Raw genomic sequence first — 21,201 nt, 5'->3', positions numbered from 1 at the left:
CAAGAAAATTAGTACCGTTAATTTTATTATTTTATTCCAGAACCCGGTATTATGTATATTCAGAATTACAACCAATCGCTACGATAATTTTACGGACACACTTATCGTTATAGTAACGGACACACTTTCTGTGTCCGCGGACTTCCGGACTATATAAACGGTTGTAGCAGACGATTCTAGACAGCTCAGCTCACATTACCTTAACCATTTTGATAGATATACCATTATTACCAGAGCCTATACCACTTGTGAACCATTACCAGGTTAATGCTAACCCCGATTTTTATGATATTTACGACCTGACAAGTGACCTATATTATTTACTACAATACTATAAATAGTAAAACCACTTTCCCATGTTTACGCACGACGATTAACATCCAAGGGGGCTCTGAACCGTTTTTGCTTTGGGATATTTATTTATAACATATATATATATTGATTTATGACTGATTAAATAGTCATTGATAAACTTATAACTGTTTTTGTTATATTTTGTCTTGAAACGAATAAGAAACCAGTGTCTTAGATTACTCAGTCCAGCTACCAAGGTTTGCAAGTTACCATTGCATGTTTCACAATTACCAGTGAAAGTTTATAAAAGGCCTGCTACCAAGGTTCTAGTGTTAAGCAAGTAAACACACACACACATTTAAATATGCGCGACGTAATGCTATACCAGTAGCGTTACAATACATTGAAGTAGGTATGACACATGACGCCATTTTGTCATCGTACATTGGTGGTTATGAAATAAAATCGAATTTTCAAATTTCCCTGCAGAAAAGGTTGTATTGAAAAGAAATTGAAAATAATATTTTGTAAACAACTGTAACCCACTGATAAGTTCTGCCAAATTTCGTTGCAAAAGAAGTTTTTTGCATATTTTCCTGTTTATCTGAAAAGGTCTGATCAGCGAGTATTGAATTTCTTCCCGACGTCACGTTCAAAAATTTGCGTTTGTTGATTAAAAGGGTGAATTTCATGGCTACGCCGGTAAATGAGCCAGTCGCCATTTGCATATATTCTATGGTCCATTTAAAAGCGGCAGTTTCGTTTTGAGATGATATATTTTTCTTTAAAAAAAAAATATTTTTTACGGTAAAAAAATATATTTAAAGTCTTAACTTGAGTTTTACAAATGGTTCCCAATTAGTTTAATATTTGAAAAATGTATCATTAGAAAGATGAGAATTTTTTCTTCAAAATACAGTTGAGAGTTCGAAACTAACGAAACTGGCTCTTTTGCCGGTCATGACCTTTGTACTCTTCCGTTACTAACGACGCCACAAAAGTAAACGTTACGTCAAACGTCAACAATTTACAGATAAAAAATGGAACGTCAACAATTAATGGACTTGAGTGACTGGAATGAGGAATTTTTACATGATTTGATCAACAAAAAGATAAAAGCAGGTAAGATTATATATTTTTATGTAAGAAATGATAATAAATATTGAAAAAGAGAGAATTGGATGGTCTCATGTCTGATAAATGAGACCTGCCCCCCCCCCATTCTTTCTCCTGTATTTTTTTTTCGCAAACATATTCCTTCCTTCTGGCCTGGGTGAAATAGGGTGGGGGTGAAACTAAAACTGTCTATTGTAGGGGAAGTGCTGCTCAAATTTTCCACAGGTCTGGACTTAGTTTTTTCCCCAGTTTTATTTGGTGGTGGGGGGGGGGGGGGTGCAGCAGGAAAGAGGGATAAAACTTCTGAGACAAATAGTTTATTTTTCCGTCGTCAGTCATAGCCTTATTTATTTTTTTCTCTGTGTAGAAAGACAATTTTGGGGGATTAATGTGCAGATATTATACATATTTTAATACATTATTGAAAGGAACAAAAAAACCTGTTTATAAATTCTGAATATATAAATCTTAAAAGTCATTTGGATCTTATTTAATAGATGGGTCTAAAATTGTACTAATAAAATAATGCAATACAGGTAACTGCTGTTTTGTTTTAGCATTTTCTGATGATTTATTTAATACTTGTTACAATGTATATAAATGTGTTTTCTTTTGTAGGAATACAGTCAATCACAAATGTACAATATGCCCTACTTTTCACATTGGTGCAGGAAATGGAGTGTCCTATATATGCAACCCTTGAAGATGTTTTACGTTATGCCATGCCTGCTGTTACGGTACCAAAAAAATGGGCCAATATCACCAGAAGTGTAATGAACAATGTGAATAAAAACGTAAATTTAAAGAATATTGTTTATCAGTTAACTCCTCAAGAAAAGCCTACAACTTTTAATAATGAAAGTATAGGAAATGTATGTGATGCATTAGGTATACGCCGGTCAACTCTGCTCCATCCACCAGAAAATTTATCAAGTACTCTTTTAACTGTGAAAGCTTTCCATGAAATCTGTCTTTTCAAAAACCGGTATTCCTATACATGGTCAGATGTGGCTGAATGGACCAACAATATGTTGCCAGAAGGTATGTTTGTGAACAAACATAAAGTTCTATATTTATACAAGAAAATTAATGACAATTTTCAAAGTTACATGAAAAATAGACAAAATGAAGATCTTGACACTTTTAAATCATCCAAATTCTTTAAGTTTCTTAATAGTACTTTACAACCAAAATTACAAACAGATATGCAGAAAAATGATAGATCATTAAAAAGGCATTGTTTAAAACTTGTAGCAAATCAAAGAGAAGTTTTGACTGAAAATCAAGAGTTGTGTTTTGAAAATGAAGTGTTAAAGGAACAAATTGTTGAACAAAAGATAAACATAAGGAATAATGAATCTGAATCAGTGAAAAGAAACCAGGAACTTAGAAAACTAAGGTTGACAAAGGAGGCAAATGTAAACTTAAAAGAAGAAAATAAATCTTTAAAAGAAAATTTGACCTCTTTGAAAAAGGAAAATTTCTGTAAGAGATTAAGGCGAAAACAGAAAAAGCTTGAAAAGAAAGAAAGAAAAATAATAGAGAAGAATAAAGCTTTAAACAGAGAAAACAGTGGTCTAAATGCAAGAATAAGAGCTATTGAATTAGATTTTGCCAAAAAAAAGAATGAAAAAAAAAATAAAAATTCACAGATTGTCAAACCGATTATCTCATGCGAAGAAATTTAATATCAAACTCAAACAGAAATTACACAGCCAAAATGTTGATTTAGAAAATAAAAAATTTGAAACATTAAATCTAAATAGAGAGTTAAGTGTTGCAAATGATCAGTTAGATATAATTCAGGCAGAAAATCAAAATAAAAAAGTATCTACAAAGGAAGGTTTCAGATACTCTGATAGCATGCGAACATGCATTATGGATCTCCATGGCAGTGATATTTCTGCAAACAAAATTTCTAATGTTATAAATATTGTAAGCAACAACTTGTTCGACTCTGTACCATCAGATTTGCCATGTAGATCGACAATTTCAAATATATGTGATGAAGGACATGTTTTAGCTAAACATCATGTGAGTGAAACATTGGCTAACTGTCAGCAATTTGACATTTTCTCAGATGGCACTGGTCGTGAAGGAAAAAAAATAATAGATTTAGGAGTACATACAAAATCCGGTACATTATCATTAGGATATAAATCAGTGGCAAGGGAGGATTCAGATACTGTTGCTCAAACAATTAAAGACTCTTTAAATGAGTTTGCTGATCTTCAAAGCATATCTATTAATAAATTATTGTTGCAACTTACAGCTATGATGAGTGATCGTTCAAGCGTGATGAAAAAAACAAATGAAATTATTGATGAATGGAGAAAATTAAAATTAACAGAAGATTTAAATGAGAACGACATATCAAAACTTAATTTCTTTTATTGCAGTGCACATGTACTTTTAGGCTTCCACAATGAAATAACAAAATCACTTCAAGAATTAGCAAAACAAAATCCACCTATTGGAAGAGATTCATTGCCAAAATTTTCTCGTTTCAAACACAATTCTGAGCCATCATCCATCAGATTAATTTGTATGGCTTCAGAAGTTTTAGGTCCAAGGGGTGACGAGAAGAACGGTGCAAGACAGGAGTGGCTTGCTTATTTAGCTCTAAAACAAAAATCATCCATGATTATAAATTACAGGGGGAATAGGTTCAACAATTTGTTTACAGGTGCTGTTTCTATTTTAAACCATTCTGAAGACATAATTGACTTTATTTCGAACTATAGAGAAAATCCAAATGATAAATTGCAATCTGTTTTTGCTGACATTAAATGTCCTGATGTTCTCTCCCATGTTTCCGCCATTGCTATAGCATCTATGATTTTAGCTGAACCATTCTGGAATGTAATTAACAGTGATGAACATTACTTAGATCTTTACAAATTTATTATACCTTTAAGAGATAGATTGGTTGATTGGAGCTCCAATGATTTCAATGTTTTTGATTTTAATTATGACGAAATTCCTAGTTTATATGAACAATATCCACATGACATAATTCAAAAGGTATTCAACAAGGCAAAGATACATCCTAAAACTAATGACATTCTTAAAAGTATATGTTCATCCATGTTGACAATTGTAAAAAGACAACTTAATGACCATCTTGAAAATGGAGTATATGGATCGCTCCCTGATCCAGATCTGAAATCAAGAACATCTCATAGCAAGTTAACAAATATACCCGCGGAAAATTTGTTTGGAGATCTAGACTTATATTTTAAAAGAAAACCAAATGCAACTTTAAGACACCATTCTGCAATAAGTATGCTCAAACGAAATAAAACAATACAATGGGTAAAAACTAAAACTGAAAATTCCAGGAAAGTTTTACTTTTAAAAGCTAGAAAAAGTGCTAAATCTTTAAAGTCAAAAGAAATTGCGTATGAAAAGAGTGTTATGGAAGCTAGGAAAACACATTTACAGCAAATAAAGAAGAAAAAACAACAGCTTGAACAAAAGAAAAAGATGAAAATAAACAAAATTGAACAAAGTGTGAGGCTAATGGGTGGTACAGTGAGATCTAGGAAGGATGTTGACCGTCTTTTACAATTGTCTAAAACAATCAGATTAAAGAAAGAAAAACTCAGAAATCAGTTTCTTTATTGTAAACATTTTATGAATTTAGATGTTGATAAAAAAGACATAATGTGGAAAAACACTGTTAACCAAATGAAAGATGTTTTAACACTTACTTTGAAAATTGACAAACAGAAAGTTTTAGAAAAAGGGATATGGGTTGCAGTATCCTACGAGGATAATTGGTATCCAGGGAAAATTATGGATATAATTGACAATGCATACACTGTAAAGTTTTTAAAACGAAAAAGTATGAGAGGAAATACTTTTATTTGGCCAAACAAAGACGATATAGATAGTATTAATGAAAAATTTATAATTTATTCTGATTTTGAAATAATGCCCTCTCCGGGGCTTAGGCATTGGCTCATTCCCGACATGGATGAAATTGAAATATTGCATAAACAATTTGTGGAAAAATACTTTGAAAATTGTTAATTTGTTCTGAAAATGTTTATTTTCAATGTTACATGTAACTGTTTATTGCTATTTTATCTTGTTACTTAAATTATTACATATACCACTGTTTTATATCATTTTTTGCCAAACCAACCTTTTAAAGATTCACACTACAGACTACAGACATATTTGAAATAAACACATTTGGTTGTTTTTCCCTGAAAGGATATACCATATACATTTTAGAAATTACATGGTCTTTCTTTAAAAAAACATTGAAACAGTAATTTTTAAAGTATCCAATATATTTTGTGGAAAGTTATAGTTAATTGTTGCCATGGTAATTGACTATTTAGGGATAAAAAAAACTATCATTTCCTGACCAGTAAATATATCTTTAACATTGATAAAAGAAAAAGCATGCAAAAAAGTTTCAGAAAACAAATTTGTGCAAAGATAACTTGGAAATTGAATATTTAACGGGTTGTACGATGGTTGCTTCAAATTAGATCATTGAAAAAAAATGGTAACCATGGTAACAAAACTCAATTTCCACTAAAAATATTGCAATTTTGACAGTGCCAAATGAAAGAACATGCCAAATTACCCTGGTAGCCAAATTTATAAGGAGGTAATGCAAATAGTAACGGAATTACAGCCAAATCAAGAGCAAAAATGCTGGACTCCGTCGTTTCTGCAGTTAGGACACATTTCCGAGGGTGCTCGAAGACCTATTTGTGGTGTTTATATTTTTGGAAACTTTGGGTTTAAGTAACTAGTAAAGACCATACCAGTCTAATATATCCCTAAATAGAAGATTTAGAGTTTATTTAGGTTTTGTTAGCAACAAATGTGGAGATAATAGCCTCTAAAATTAGAGATTTTATCATTTTTGTATCATATATAGCAAAAGTGGCAGAAAATATCGCTATTTTTTAAATTTGTTTTGGTCGTAACTTTTGAACCGCTAAAGGTATCTTCATATTTTAAACACCATTTTCTTTGTTTTTATGAGCTCTGTAAGTTAAAAGCATTTATAATATGGAAGGGATGTGTTTAAAAAATCATGTGTCATACCTTATTGAAGACCAACACAGAAAATAGACACACCCGACTCAGTGCAGGCCTGAACGCAAAAAAGTCACAACAATGACGTCACATACGAAGTGGTGAAAAGGCACAATATTACGTCACGCAGACATTTGAATTTCGGAAACAGCACCAAAACAGATTATCAATTTGATATAACAGATTATGATAATTTGATATAACAGATTATGATAATTTGATATAACAGATAATGATAATTTGATATAACAGATTATGATAATTTGATATAACAGATTATGATAATTTGATATAACAGATAATGATAATTTGATATAACAGATTAAGAATTTGATATAACAGATTAAGAATTTGATATAACAGATTTTGATAATTTGATATAACAGATTTTGATAATTTGATATTATAACAATTTGTTAATTTAATATAACACAATGTAAATTTGATATATCAAATTATTTATGTCAGAATTTTGGTTTCCCCTTCCTCTTTTCTACTTGACATAAAGAATGTAAATCTAAAACGCTAAGACTGTTTAGAGATTTATAACTTACTGATTTTTTGCATTGCTTAGTACCAAAATCTATGACAAACGAGACGATTTTAATTTTAAAATTATAAATTCCCCCCACCTTAGTAGCAATATACGAACTTCACCTGCATATGGAATATATATTTCCCAACTTATTCGATATTCAAGAGATTGCAGCTTCTACTCAGACTTTGTAAAACATCATCAGTGTGTTAGTAGAAAGTTGATGAACCAGGGGTATGTCACAGAACGTCTCGTCCTTTTTCTAAAAAAGTTCATCGGAAGATACCAAGACCTTGTTGATAAATATTCCGTATCAACTTCACAAATAATACATGATGTTCTTCATGTATAGATTCTGCGTACTGATGTTTTTTATAATCTTAACAACGTGTTTTATAGTTCTTTCATTTGTCTTTGTTCTATTATTAATATTACTTTTACTGTTGGATTGTTTTATGTGATATCCGTTTAACGTGGCTCGGTACTTAAACATCCCGTCAATGTGTTTGTATTATCTTCCATTTTTTGCTGGGGTGTTTTGTATATGCGACTTTTTGTGTTTCTTTGGTTCTTATAACGTGGTTCTGTACTTTAAAAGATCCCGTCAATATGATATTGTTATATTATATGTCATATTTCTATTATGAATTACAAAATACGTTAAGCCACAAACGTCAAAATTATTCAATCGCGTAGTGAAATGAACTATTTGTGGATTCTTATAAGTTCTTTATAACTTTTGGACTATTTCAAATCTCGGTCTATTCCTGAAATTAATTCTTACATACTTTGATTTTTGAAACCTGTATGCTAACATTACCCATGTAAACATTTTAAATTGTGTGTATATACATTGAACGACAAATTGATGTTACGTTTAAAATATTCTGACGTCAGACACGCGAATCAATGAATGTGTTTATAGATAGATGTTTTTTGTGTTCTGTTAAATTGTTCCTTTTAAAATTGTTACGCGATGGTGACTGCTGTACCCATATTTTGACTATTTTATCTATTATGTCTTTTTAGTTCACGCATCATTGTAAATATAACGGAATTTGATGAGACTGTCATCAAAGTGAGAGGTTTAACGCTTTCAGACCAGGTTTAATCTATTGCATCCAAGTCAATTGCATCCAAGATTTTCAACCACAAGAGAGTTTTAGATGCTTTTAACCTCAAAGATACAAAATCCAAGCCTCCGGATTGCTTATATGCATCGTCACAATACAATTACAGTCCAGCTGGTCATATTATTACTGGAGACCTTGGCATCGTTACCAATAAACAACTAAGAGATTTGTTAGCCAAGGGACCAAAATATAGAATCCCCCAGCCCATCAACTGGAAAAAGAATTTCAAGTTACTGATGGATGCAGTTGAGGACTATGCAAGAAAATGGGTAAAGCGCGAACCAGACGAACCAGAACTGGACACTTTGTCTGAATGGATCAAAGCTTTCAGAAGCGCATACAAAAACTACGATGTAATATGAGTACTAAAGTTTCTAACCCTTTCAAGAATCCGGAGGTTGTGGATGCTTTATCCTCTTTGCATGACAAATATGTCGTTGTTTCAGCAGATAAAGCCTACAATAATATTGTCTTCATATGTAAAAAACATTATTTGCAATGTCTCACTACAGAGATTGGAATTGATAAAACTACTGGTAATCCTACATATTCTTTAACATCATTTACCAAGGACGAAATTTTACAAAATCATAAATCTGTCCTTCTTTCTTTTGGTATCAACATCAAAGAAAACGAAGAAAACTTGCCTTCATTATACTGGATACCTAAATTACACAAAACTCCATATAAAGAACGATACATAGCTGGGTCTTCAAAATGTTCGGCCAAACATCTTTCTAAAGTACTGACTACTATTCTTTCGACAGTTAAAGATGGGCTTCAAAAATATTGTGAGGAGATATATTCTACCAGTGGTGTTAACCAGATGTGGATTCTCAAAAATTCGAAAGATCTACTGCTTAACCTTCAATCACAATCTTTGCAATTTTGCAGCAACATAAAAACTTTTGATTTTTCTACGCTATATACTACTATTCCCCATGCTCAGTTGAAAGATCGACTACACTATCTCATAAAACAGAGCTTTTTCTATAAAAATGGAAATCGTAGATACAAATTTCTTGTTTTGGGTTACAATAATTCGTATTTTGTGAAAAATCACACTGAATCTCCCAGAAAATATACTGAAGATGATATTATCAAAATGCTGGACTTTTTGATCGACAATATATTTGTTGAGTTTGGAGGATTTATATTTCAACAGACAGTCGGTATTCCAATGGGTACTAATTGTGCACCCCTGCTGGCTGATTTGTTTTTGTACTCGTATGAAGCAGAATTCATTCAGAACCTTCTAAAAGACAAAAAGAAAAAGCACCATGCGAAATTCTTTAATTTTACTTTCCGATATATTGATGATGTTCTATCATTGAATAACCCATATTTCAGCCAATACTTACATCTCATATATCCAAGTGAACTTGAAATTAAGGATACCACTGATACTAGAAGGACTGCTTCATACCTTGATCTTTTCCTCAATATTGACGTAGATGGACGACTTCACACGAAAATCTATGATAAACGGGACGATTTCAACTTCCCAATTATCAATTTCCCATTTCTCAGCAGTAACATACCCTCTGCCCCTTCGTATGGTGTTTACATATCACAATTGATACGTTATTCTCGTGCTTGTTCACACTATACGGACTTCATATACAGGAGTGTGCTCCTTACGCAGAAACTGCTCAAACAAAGTTATGAGGAGGACAGATTAAAATTGACACTCCGTAAATTTTATGGACACCATCACGATTTGGTGGATCCATACGATGTGTCGTTGACCAAACTAGCTAAGGACATTTTTACCACATGGTAGATTGTGTTTTTTCATAATGTCGTCTAATCTTTTAATTACCAAACGTGACTTATTCCCGATTGTGACTGTTTTGCCGAGTGTGAACTCGCATTACTATAAGACGTGGTACGGTACTTGTCTATCCCAAATTCATGTATTTAGTTTAAATTTTTAATGTTATATTTGTAATTCTCATCGGATTTTGTCAAATGTGTTGACGTCTTTTCTATTATATTTATGTGTTATGGTAAAGAAAAATAATCACCGCCTTCATTTATCAGATTTGATTTCGTTCAACGTAATCAGTACGATATTTTACGTTTGAAGTTAGATTCAAAACAAACCGGACATAGTTTTATAATATAGTTAATTGCTGCCTTAGTTTGATATTAATAAGTATTAAAATGTGCTTTGTTATTAAATGCAATATCAGTATTTAGTTCAAATATATAATCTTAAATCAATCCTAATTCTATCTTATTCATTCTTATGTGACGTCATTTTTCATTTTTTGATGATCTGTTTTACAAATTCAAATGACGTCATTTTTTCGTCATTTTTCAGTTTCAAATAGGACGTCACTTGGCGTAGAGGTTTAAACTTATTCGGATGTGTCTACTTTTGTGTTTCAAATGTCTGGTTATGTAAATGTATTTCAGTTGTTTCCTTTAATTAGTTAATACTTCAGTTTTATCATTTACATCTTTTGAATATTCATTTTATAAAATTTACTGTTTGCAAAAGTATAAATTATTCTACATTATAGAGATTTTCTTGTAACTAACAGAAAACCCTTGCCGTTTTTGGCACAACCTTTTTGATCTTTTGGTCCTCGATGCTGTTCAACTTTGTACTCGTTTCGGCTTTCAAACTTTTGTATCTGGGCGTCACACGTAGGTCTTGTGTGGACAAAATACACTTCTGGCGTATTAAAATTTTGAACTTGTTGCCTTTTGTTGGCTGTTGTTCATGTGATTCTTTGTCAATTGTGTTCTCCAATTTTTTTATATTGTAGTCCTGTGTTGTCATTTTGATGTTATATTTCACATGGCCATAAAAGTGCGAGGTTTGGCATGCCACAAAACCAGGTTCAACCCACCATTTTTTCCTTTAAAAATGCCCTGTACCAAGTCAGGAATATGGCCATTTTTATATTATAGTTCGTTTCTGTGTGTATTACATTATAACGTTGTGTCGTTTATTTTCTCTTATTTTTTAGTGTAAATTCACATTGCGATAAGACGTGTCACGGTACTTGTCTATCCCAAATTCATGTATTTGGTTTGATGTTATATATATATGTTATATTTGTTATTCTCGTGGGATTTTGTCTATGTGTGTTACATTTTAGTGTTATGTCGTTGTTCTCCTCTTATATTTAATGCGTTTACCTCGGTTTTAGTTTGTTACCCCGATTTTGTTTTTTGTCCATGGATTTATGAGTTTTGAACAGCGGTATACTACTGTTGCCTTTATTTAATCCACCATTTTCTACATTTGAAAATGCCTGTGCCAAGTCAGGAATATGACAATTCTTGTCCTTTCGTTTTTGGTGTGTTTTGTCATTTTATTTTGCCATGTGATTATGGACTTTCCGATTGAATTTTCCTCTGAGTGCAGTATTTTTATGATCCGCGATCCTAAACCTAAAAAAACAGCGTTATCAAGCTGCTGAGATTATACTCGATATCTGGTCCACAGAAATTAAAACTCTGCAATCTTATAAATCTCGCGGTTGTGTCTTTATTTTCAATATTTTTTTTTCCAAATCAAATATTGATATAAAAACAAATTTAATTCTATATATATGTGTCTTAATTAACTATGGACATTTGTAACACGTCTCAGATTGTGATTTACCATTTATGTCGTCTGGTCTTGTAAGTACAGAATATGACTCTTTGCTGAGTGTGAATTCGCATTGCGAATAATTATATATTCGTATGTAAAAGTAATGATAATTAATTAAACTATTCATTTGTATGATTGTTTTTACACACTCAGTTTGATTTGGATGAAAGACTGACATAGTAGATATTGAATTTTTTTGAACAATTTCTATATTTATATTCATGAAAGTACTATAAAATACTTGAAAGAACATAATTACAAGCCTAATCTCGATTTATATCAGGTTTTTAAAGCATTACCTGTGTCGTTGACACATTCGTGTGAAAATTAAAAATAGACATAAAGTGCGATGTTTTGTTATGCTCAAAACAAGATTCAACCCACCATTTTTTTTCTAAAAATGTCCTGTATCAAGTCGGGAATATGGCAGTTGTTATTTAACAGTTCGTTTTTATGTATGTTTCATTGTCGTTTGTTTTTGGTGTACTTCAGTATTTCTGTTGTTTCGTTGTTTTCTCTTATAGTTGATACATATTTTATATGTCAGAAAACTGTATGAACGATGTCTCCAATGAAAAAACAAGAATGTCATATTTTCTACATTTGAAAATGCCTGTACCAAGTCAGGAATATGACAGTTCTTGTCCATTCGGTTTAGATGCGTTTCGTTATTTGATTTTGCCATGTGATTATGGACTTTCCGAATTGATTTTCCTCTGAGTTCAGTATTTTTGTGATTTTACTTTTTACCCATATAAATAATCAAAAACGGAAAAAGGAAATGGGAAATGCAATACCAAAACGCTGCATATATCCTAGAAAACCCAGCTGTTAGAAACATTAGTGAAACAGCATCCTATTCACCATATGTACTGATAGATGTAATAAAATTTAAGAATAATAAACTTCCAAAATACCCTAAAAAATTATACGTGAAACAGAGAAACTAAGGAAATAATCAGTTTTAGTATTTGTTATGTTTTCCACATTATCTATAGAACTATGCCTGAAGACATTTTTTTTTTAAATGTATTTTTTGGTTATTTTTCAAAGAATACTACAAAATCGTGTAGTTGAAGACGAACGTCTAACACACAGGATTTCCAAACCAATGACATGCAGGTTGCAGTCTTGTAATTGACTGCTCCATAGGCTTACAAAATGTACATGCAAAACAGCTGATCTTTGAAAATAGAAAAATAAAAAATGCTACACAGAAAAAAAAATCCATGTTCATATCATGTATGTACTAATGTGAAATTGTGATTTCATAAAAAAAGTGGGTCATGCCACGAATAATAAAAAGTTACGTAATCCTGCAGTCAAAACATTTTTTTTTTCTACTTTCTGTTTGCTGTTTTTACTAGGCCGCACCACTTCCAGGAAACATTCTCAACAGATGCAAGATTTTTCAAATGTATATATACATGAGTATTGTTAAAACTTGTGACACTTGAAGAAGGCCATTTGTTGAGCCGAAATATTTGTCAGCACGATTTAATAACAACATTTTCGTATTATAACATCTTATATCAGTACCGTTGTGCAAATCTTTAGACTGATATAATTTTTTCCTTATCTGCATAGTATCGCCTATTCTAGACGATCCGGTACATAGTAAATTTGCTGGTTGGTCGTTTTTATAGACTTTTATATATATATATATATGTTTCAATTCAGCATAAACCTATAATCAAACAAAAACAATTGAGTTCAGAAAAAAATTCAGAAAAAATGCACTATTTTGTTCCCGTCCATGATTTGACATGCACCGAAAACTGGAGTTGTAATACAAGACTGGTACCATAACGTTTATATTCAATTGTGGTGTACAAACAATAAAAATACCTTTTACCATCTTTCAAACTCTGTAGGGAGAACTAAAGCTAATATGTCTTAACATGTAATTATATTACATGCCTGATTTCAGTGTTTGTTTGAAGGTTTATTTATTTGAAACATACATTGACGTCACTTTTCCAAGATATTGTAGCATTTAAATTTTCAATATTACCTCTGTAAGTTCCAGCATACATATATCCTTGATCTTTACAATAAAGTACACAAAAAGTCATCTGTTGTTTTCCATATCCTGGTAATCTCTTCCATCCAGCAAATATCTAAATGGTAACAGTCTATTGGCGGTATCAACAAAACAACCAATATTACTTTGAACACCTGTACAATATATTAACAGTGATGTTTAAAGCGGTTATGATCACTGGTGAAAAATTTTGCGATTTCCATAGAATAAATTATACGAAATATTTTGGCGGTTATTATTTTGGCTGATTCAAAACTTTTATCAATATCTTTGTATGTGCACTTTCAAATTGGCGGAATTTATTTTGTTCTATCCGCAAAAATTTGCAATCCTCGAAAATAACTCGCTATACAGTATCGCATTTGATTGACAATGGATAGAATGTCAGAACTGTCATAATTGTGTGTTTCCCGGACAGTTGAGCCCCACAGACTTATGGATAAGCATTTTAGAATATTTTAAAACTACTTAAGAAGCATTTATCACAACAGGTCGTTAATAATTTGCCAATCATATTCATGTCCAGAAAAAAAACCAATTCTTAGTTCAAGGTTACGCAGCAAATAAGTGTTCTCTATTCAGTTATTAAGATGTTTGTCATAAAATGTCAGTGACATGTATTGTATAGACATCATATATTGGTGAAAGCTGTCCCGAAAATGTTTTAATATTGCCAGATCTGGCGATTGTATTGTACGTTCAACGCAAAATAATGTTTACTTTTTTTCCCTTTTACTGAATAGCAAAGACAGAAAGCCAGTTTTAAACATATTTCTATCATAAATGGCGTTGAAAATCTGAAGCTACATGTATATCTTTACATGTGAAAATCTTAGAATATTGCAGGCTTACTTGTGGTTTCTTTCTGTGGGCGATAACCATTATGAGAATTAAAAAGTAGAAATATTTCAAAATCGCTAAACTTACTTATAACTTGTATTCCACACTGAAAATAAATATAAAATATACAATTTGATTTAAAGCAGCATTTACAATTAATACAAACAACCTCTAGAAGTATGATAGAATCTACAATAACGAGATTAATTTACATGGCCAGTTTAGGGGTCATCCATAATTGTCAACCATTATCTAAAGTGTACAAAACATGCACTTTTTCAGACTCCCCACCCTCTGTCAGAAAGTGTACATCAACCATTTTCAGATTTCAAGACAAGAATCAATAATTCTAAATAAAAGAAGATTCTGTCTAATAAAATTTAGTTTAATATAGAAATTTGCATTGAAAAGAATCTCAAACATATCTGACTGTTTTATTTCATTTGATGAAAAAAAGCGTATTGTAAAAATGTTGATTTTTCAACCCCTCCCCCAAGTGTACCCTTTCTGGTCTCTTTTGCCCCTCTTTTAGAGGTATGTTTCAACATTTAAATGTATATTAAGGTGGCTGGGTGGTATAAATATCTAATATAGGAATTGACTATTTTTTTTAGTAAATGAACTTTATCATATGTTTAGTGAAAAATAAAAATAAAAAAATGGGTTCACCGTCTAGTTATTTTTTTAAGGGTTCAAGTTTATTGGTTTTCATTCAAGATTACTATAGAAATGATAGGGAAATGCAAAGCTACCTTTTTTGAAGAATTTCTCATGAAACCTAATATAACATTTTTTATGTTAGTATTTTTTCCGTTGCTTAAATAGTTCTTTTACATAATAAAAAATAAAATCAACAAGTCACCGTCTAGTTAAGACAAATAATGTATATCATTAAAAATAGTTGGCTTTTTTCCAAAAAGGGAGATTACTCTCTCTTTTACATTTTTTTCAAATTTTGGAACCATATATATATAATATAATACAACAAACCTGTTTATAGAAACATGTTATACCTTCTATACATGTAAGACCATATATTATATATATAACATTTTCAAACAATTGCAGTTGATTTGCATATTTGTTGCCATGGCAACCATAAGTAATAAGGGAAATATCACAAATTTTTGGCAAATTCTTAATGTTCAGTTCAAATTCAAGACCATATAATTTGAAAAATGATCAGACACTTATTCTTAATTAGAGATGTGTTTTTTTTTAAGACCTGCATATATATATATAAGGAGGTCGTAATTCCTGGGGCAAATATTTCTTAGTATGTCTGAAGTTCTCTAAATACCACTGGTTTCAGTTGATAATATTAGCATTTCTTGGTTGATTGTAATAAAACTTGGACAGCTGAAAAGTAAATGCAGTTCTTACTTACTTATGGGGGTTTTAACAATCGTGACTGGCTTTTATGTCCTGGGATAGTCGGTCATAAGGCATCGACCATAGGAATTACGGGGATGGGGGAAATGACAGTGATATCTTCAACACAGAGAAATAATTTTCTCCTCAAGGAAAGTTTCAAGACAGATCCTAGCACCGAATTTAGCAGCTTATTCTCGCTCATGTCAAAATCTTCATCATTGTACCATTGAAGACACAGTCAGATGCGATGCAATATGAAAAAGTTAATATGAATAGCCTGCAATGAAATCTAAAAAATACTATCATAGATTTCCCGACCATTTCACTTATACATTAATATATCTTGATAGGGAGGTACTAGTATACTACAATGTATGGTTGAACTTTTCAGCGAGCAAAGAGAGCAACGAACAAAACACATCATACATGTCATACTAGCTGAAGATGAAGCCAGAGTTTTTTTACGTTAGTAGAGGGGCATTATGTTTTCTGGTCTGTTGGTCCGTTCGTCCGTCCGTTCGTTCGTTCGTTCGTCCAGCTTCAGGTTAAAGTTTTTGATCAATATAAAAAAGAAGATATGGTATGATTGCCAATGAGACAACTATCCACAAAGACCAAAATGACACAGACATTAACAACTATAGGTCACCGTACGGCCTTCAACAATGAGCAAAGCCAATACCGCATAGTGAGCTATAAAAGGCCCCGATAAGAGGTCGTTTTTGTGAAGTTGAAGTCCAATCAACTTGAAACTCAGTACACATGTTCCTTATGATATGATCTTTCTAATTTTAATGTCAAATTAGTCTTTTGACTCGAATTTTATGGTCCACTGAATATAGAAGATGATAGTGCAAGTTTCAGTTTAAAGTTTTTGGTCAAGGTAGGTCCAATCAACTTCCACCTTAGTACACATGTTCCTTATTATAGGATCTTTCTAATTTTAATTTCAAATTAACGTTTTTACCCCAACTTCACAGTCCTCTGAACATAGAGAATGATAGTGCGAGTTGGGCATCCGTGTACTGGGGACACATTCTTGTTTTAGCAACTGACAAGGACATATTTTTTTGAGGCCTGGGGTTTTTGAAAAAAAATTAATCTGACCTTTTTTTTTTAACAAAAAATGTAAGAACACTGACAACTTAGTAACTAGATGTCTTCTGCATATTGGGTCAGTATGTTATCCCTTTCCTCCATAATGCATATCATTTCAATAATAACACCATTTTCCTACTGGAGTAGCGCAATAGTCCTTCCATACAACAAGTATAGTTGACCTATAGCTATTGCTTATAGTTTAAAAAATACAGACCGTAAACACAAAAAAACTTGACTATAACCACTGAACGAGGAAAATGTGGTCAAGGTCAGATGACACCTGCCAAGTTTCACATGTACACTTTACAGTCTTTCTATATACTAGACATATTGCTTAATATATAATCTGAGATATGGACTTGACCACTAAAACTTAACCTTGCTCACTGATTCATGAAATGAGGTCAAGGTCAAGAAAAAAACTGTCTTACCGACATGTAGACCTTGCAAGGTACGCACATACCAAATACTGATATCCTAATACTCATGATTGAAGCGAAATAAACATCACAAAAAAAAAATTTAAAAAAAAAGGTTGAGTCACTGAACCATGAAAATGATGTCAAGGACTATGGACATGTGACAGACGGAACTTCATAACATTAGACATCTATATACAAAGTATAGAGCATTCAGGTCTTCCATCTTCTAAAATATTGAAGTCGTAGGCTAAAAAAAAACAAACCTAGAGACTCTCTCAGAAAGCTGACTTGGACTGATTTTTCATGATCTTAATGACTGCTATGAATTGTCTATTTCCAAAACAACTAATGAGCAAAGTCAGGAGCCTGTTTTTCAGTCGTTCGTTGATGTGTTACTCATTTGTATTCGTTCAATTTTGTACATAAATAAAGCCGTTAGTTTTCTCATTTTAATTTTTTTCATTCACCATTTCCTGGCCATTTTTGAGCTGACTAGGCAAAATGGTCTTTGCTCATTTTCGAAGGACATACACTGACCTTGTGTTGTAAATTTCTGTGTCATTTAGTCTTTAGTGAAGAGTTGTCTCATTGGCAATCATACCACATCTTCTTTTTTATCATCTTGTCATAGATGTTTTCTCCTTACCGTACATGACCCTCATTGACCAGCACAAGAGGTGTCTTGTAAAAATCAGGAACTGCTCATCCTTCCACAGCATTTAAGTACAACCCCTGTTTTAGTGAGATTTGTGCTGTACCTTGCTCTTTTTTCCTTTTGTATGTGCTCTGCTATGTTTCTTCAGCCATTTTTTGACACTTTGTTATTCACAACTTTTAAGATAAATAGACAAACAAAATTATTCAGTTCTGCTGAAATAACAGAATAATAAATAACAAACAGCATTCCGATTTTAAAGTGAGGCCATATAATAACAATCCAATATGGGAGATAATCATATTATTTACACATCTCAGACGAAGACGTTATAAGAACATTTAAAATGTACTCACTGTGTATTGACCACATAAACAACACAAACTATATCGCTTTATCTTTGATTAATAATATATTTTATTCAAATAATCCCTTGCTAAAATTAACGAATCTCCCGTACATTTCATTACAATGAACAAATTTATAGTATTATGCAATAATTAGACTAGAATAGTAGTATTACCTTAAATGTTTCCATCGAATGAATACAGACCAAGAAGCTAAACAGCTTCATCAACATGATTTTCGTAACGACTTTAAACCACAGAATCTATTTTAGCTTGGAGGATCTCCTTTTAACAAACTAAATATTGTGGAATATCTTAAATACTTAACAGCTTCATCAACATGATTTTCGTAACGAATTAAAACCACAGAATCTACGTTAGCTTGGATGAGCTCCTTTTAACAAACTAAATGTCGTGGAATATCTTAAAAACCATTGTCTCTCTAAGCATAAATAATTACTGACTTGATTGCCAAATAACGATTCTCCTCGTATGCTTATAAACAACATGAACAACGTTTAAAACTAAAAAAAAATATACTTAAGGTGGTACCTAACACTACAGGGAGATAACTCTGTAAAGTCAGCTTAACGTTTTAATTACGTTGTGCTGTAAGGGGAATATTAAGCTTCTCAATGATCAAAATTGGTGATTTGATTGCCAAATAACGATTCTTCTCGTATGCTTATAAACAACATAAACAACGTTTAAAACTAAAAAAAATATACTTAAGGTGGTACCTAACACTACAGGGAGATAACTCTGTAAAGTCAGCTTAACGTTTTAATTACGGTGTGCTGTAAGGGGAATATTAAGCTTCTCAATGATCAAAATTGGTGACTTGATTGCCAAATAACGATTCTTCTCGTATGCTTATAAACAACATGAACAACGTTTAAAACTAAAAAAAATATACTTAACAGGAATATATTCAGAAGTCGATCTATTTCGAAGATGAGTATCCAAAAGAATACATGTTGAACAATAATTACTAGACGTCTACCTTGTCGATTTTCAACAATTAAAAACGAAAATGTAGAAAGTTTAAAAGAATGAAAAGTGGAAGCTTTTCCGGTTATTTGAACAAATATTTGAATAAATACAATTTAAAAGCTTCTTTTTATACCAATGTATACTGATAGAATTGTTTGAAAATAGATGTCTACTTGAATTTGATGTGGAAGCATTTATAGAGAAAAAATACAATGTAAGATAGCAAAACGTATCGTAATACTATTGTGAAAATTGTTTAATCTCTATCCGAAAATAGAATGTCTCGTAGAACCCGGCAGATCAGTTTTACTTTCAAGAACTTGCATTGTTTGACACTTGAACATGTTGAAGCTACACTTATGCTCGATTTACCTTCACTCCATACTGCATGCTATAATTTGTAAAAATATCTTCTTATTAAATACAAGAGATTGAATGTTATTTGGGTTTATTATAGATTAAATGACCGGTTATCAGTTCAACTTCAAAATTAAGAACATATTACAATTGTATCGAAGGAGGCAAAACATCTGTAGCTAGGTTTACAGTGATCAACAAAATCACACGTGAATATTTGATATAAATATTTATAAGGCATAATGAAAGTTACCAATCAGGAAGTCGAATTTTGTGTAACGAAATATTAAACTTGGTGTTTTTCAAGCGCTTCACTTTTTAGCCGTCGTTCAACATAGTACCTTTTTATAATTGCTTATTCCAATTAAAGTTTGTTTTTTTTCTGATTTCCTCTTTGTATATGTATTTGCTTATTAAAGATGTGGTCCGACACTTTTATCCTGAGATGTGCTCAGGCATTGGCCTCGGATAAAGTTTTCCATTCATATTCATATATAAATAGTGATTGTTGGTTTTTTCCTGGACGGCATTGACTATCTGTGTAGGGTAAAAGTTCAGAAATATAAGCGAACACTATTAATACATTGTATACCAGTATATGATAAATATTTGTAAAATGTTTACAGCTGGAAATTATTTGATACACAAATTAAATACGGCGTCCCTCAGGTTCGACGGTCTGTTATTTACAGTTGTGTTTAAATTATATTTAGTCAAAGAGTATAGATAATACCACTATATATATTATGTATGTCAACTCGGCGAAGATTTACTAATCGATTACTTATGGATTTACCGAGAGATACTCGAGTACTCGCTCGGTAACGCATTTGCGGAATTTAAGAAAACACAAAATAATACCCATTTTATGTATTGCGGGTTGTTGTCTTATTACCGTATACACATAAAAAGTATTACCTAGGACTAATAAACCCTAATTAATATCTAAATACTATGTGTTTTAACACATTCAATGACTAACAAAGGGGTGATGGTTATACCTTACAAATGTTTTAATAATTTGCGGAGGTTGACACAGGTTGTAGTCAATCGGAGTTGTCAAAATCAAAATTAAACTATGACAGGACTGGTTTCGAAGTTAACTTATATTTGTAGCTGACATGTATCCAAGTTAAAATTTTCGGCAGTCATAACAACAGTCCTAGGACCAAATACACATTTCAATTTAGCTTGAATTTGGTCCATGGACTAGCCAGAGTAGTTCTAAATCCTGTCACATGTTAACTTTGACCAGTCAAATTTACTGCTTCACAAGTTGACATGCTGAACAGATTAGGACTCCGCCCATCTGA

General features: G+C 31.9%; 1 long non-coding RNA gene across 1 annotated transcript; it reads left to right on the top strand.

Annotated features, from left to right (window-relative positions):
• Positions 1-707: 707 nt before the first annotated feature.
• LOC143046677 (uncharacterized) lies at positions 708-2,218 on the top strand. The gene is made up of 2 exons (XR_012969222.1): positions 708-1,416; positions 2,029-2,218. It is a non-coding gene; the product is annotated as an uncharacterized LOC143046677 (long non-coding RNA).
• The last annotated feature ends 18,983 nt before the right edge of the window (positions 2,219-21,201 follow it).

This window comes from Mytilus galloprovincialis, chromosome 9 (assembly GCF_965363235.1).
Source record: "Mytilus galloprovincialis chromosome 9, xbMytGall1.hap1.1, whole genome shotgun sequence".
Lineage (NCBI taxonomy): Eukaryota > Metazoa > Mollusca > Bivalvia > Mytilida > Mytilidae > Mytilus > Mytilus galloprovincialis.
This window is presented reverse-complemented; position numbering and strand designations above follow the sequence as displayed.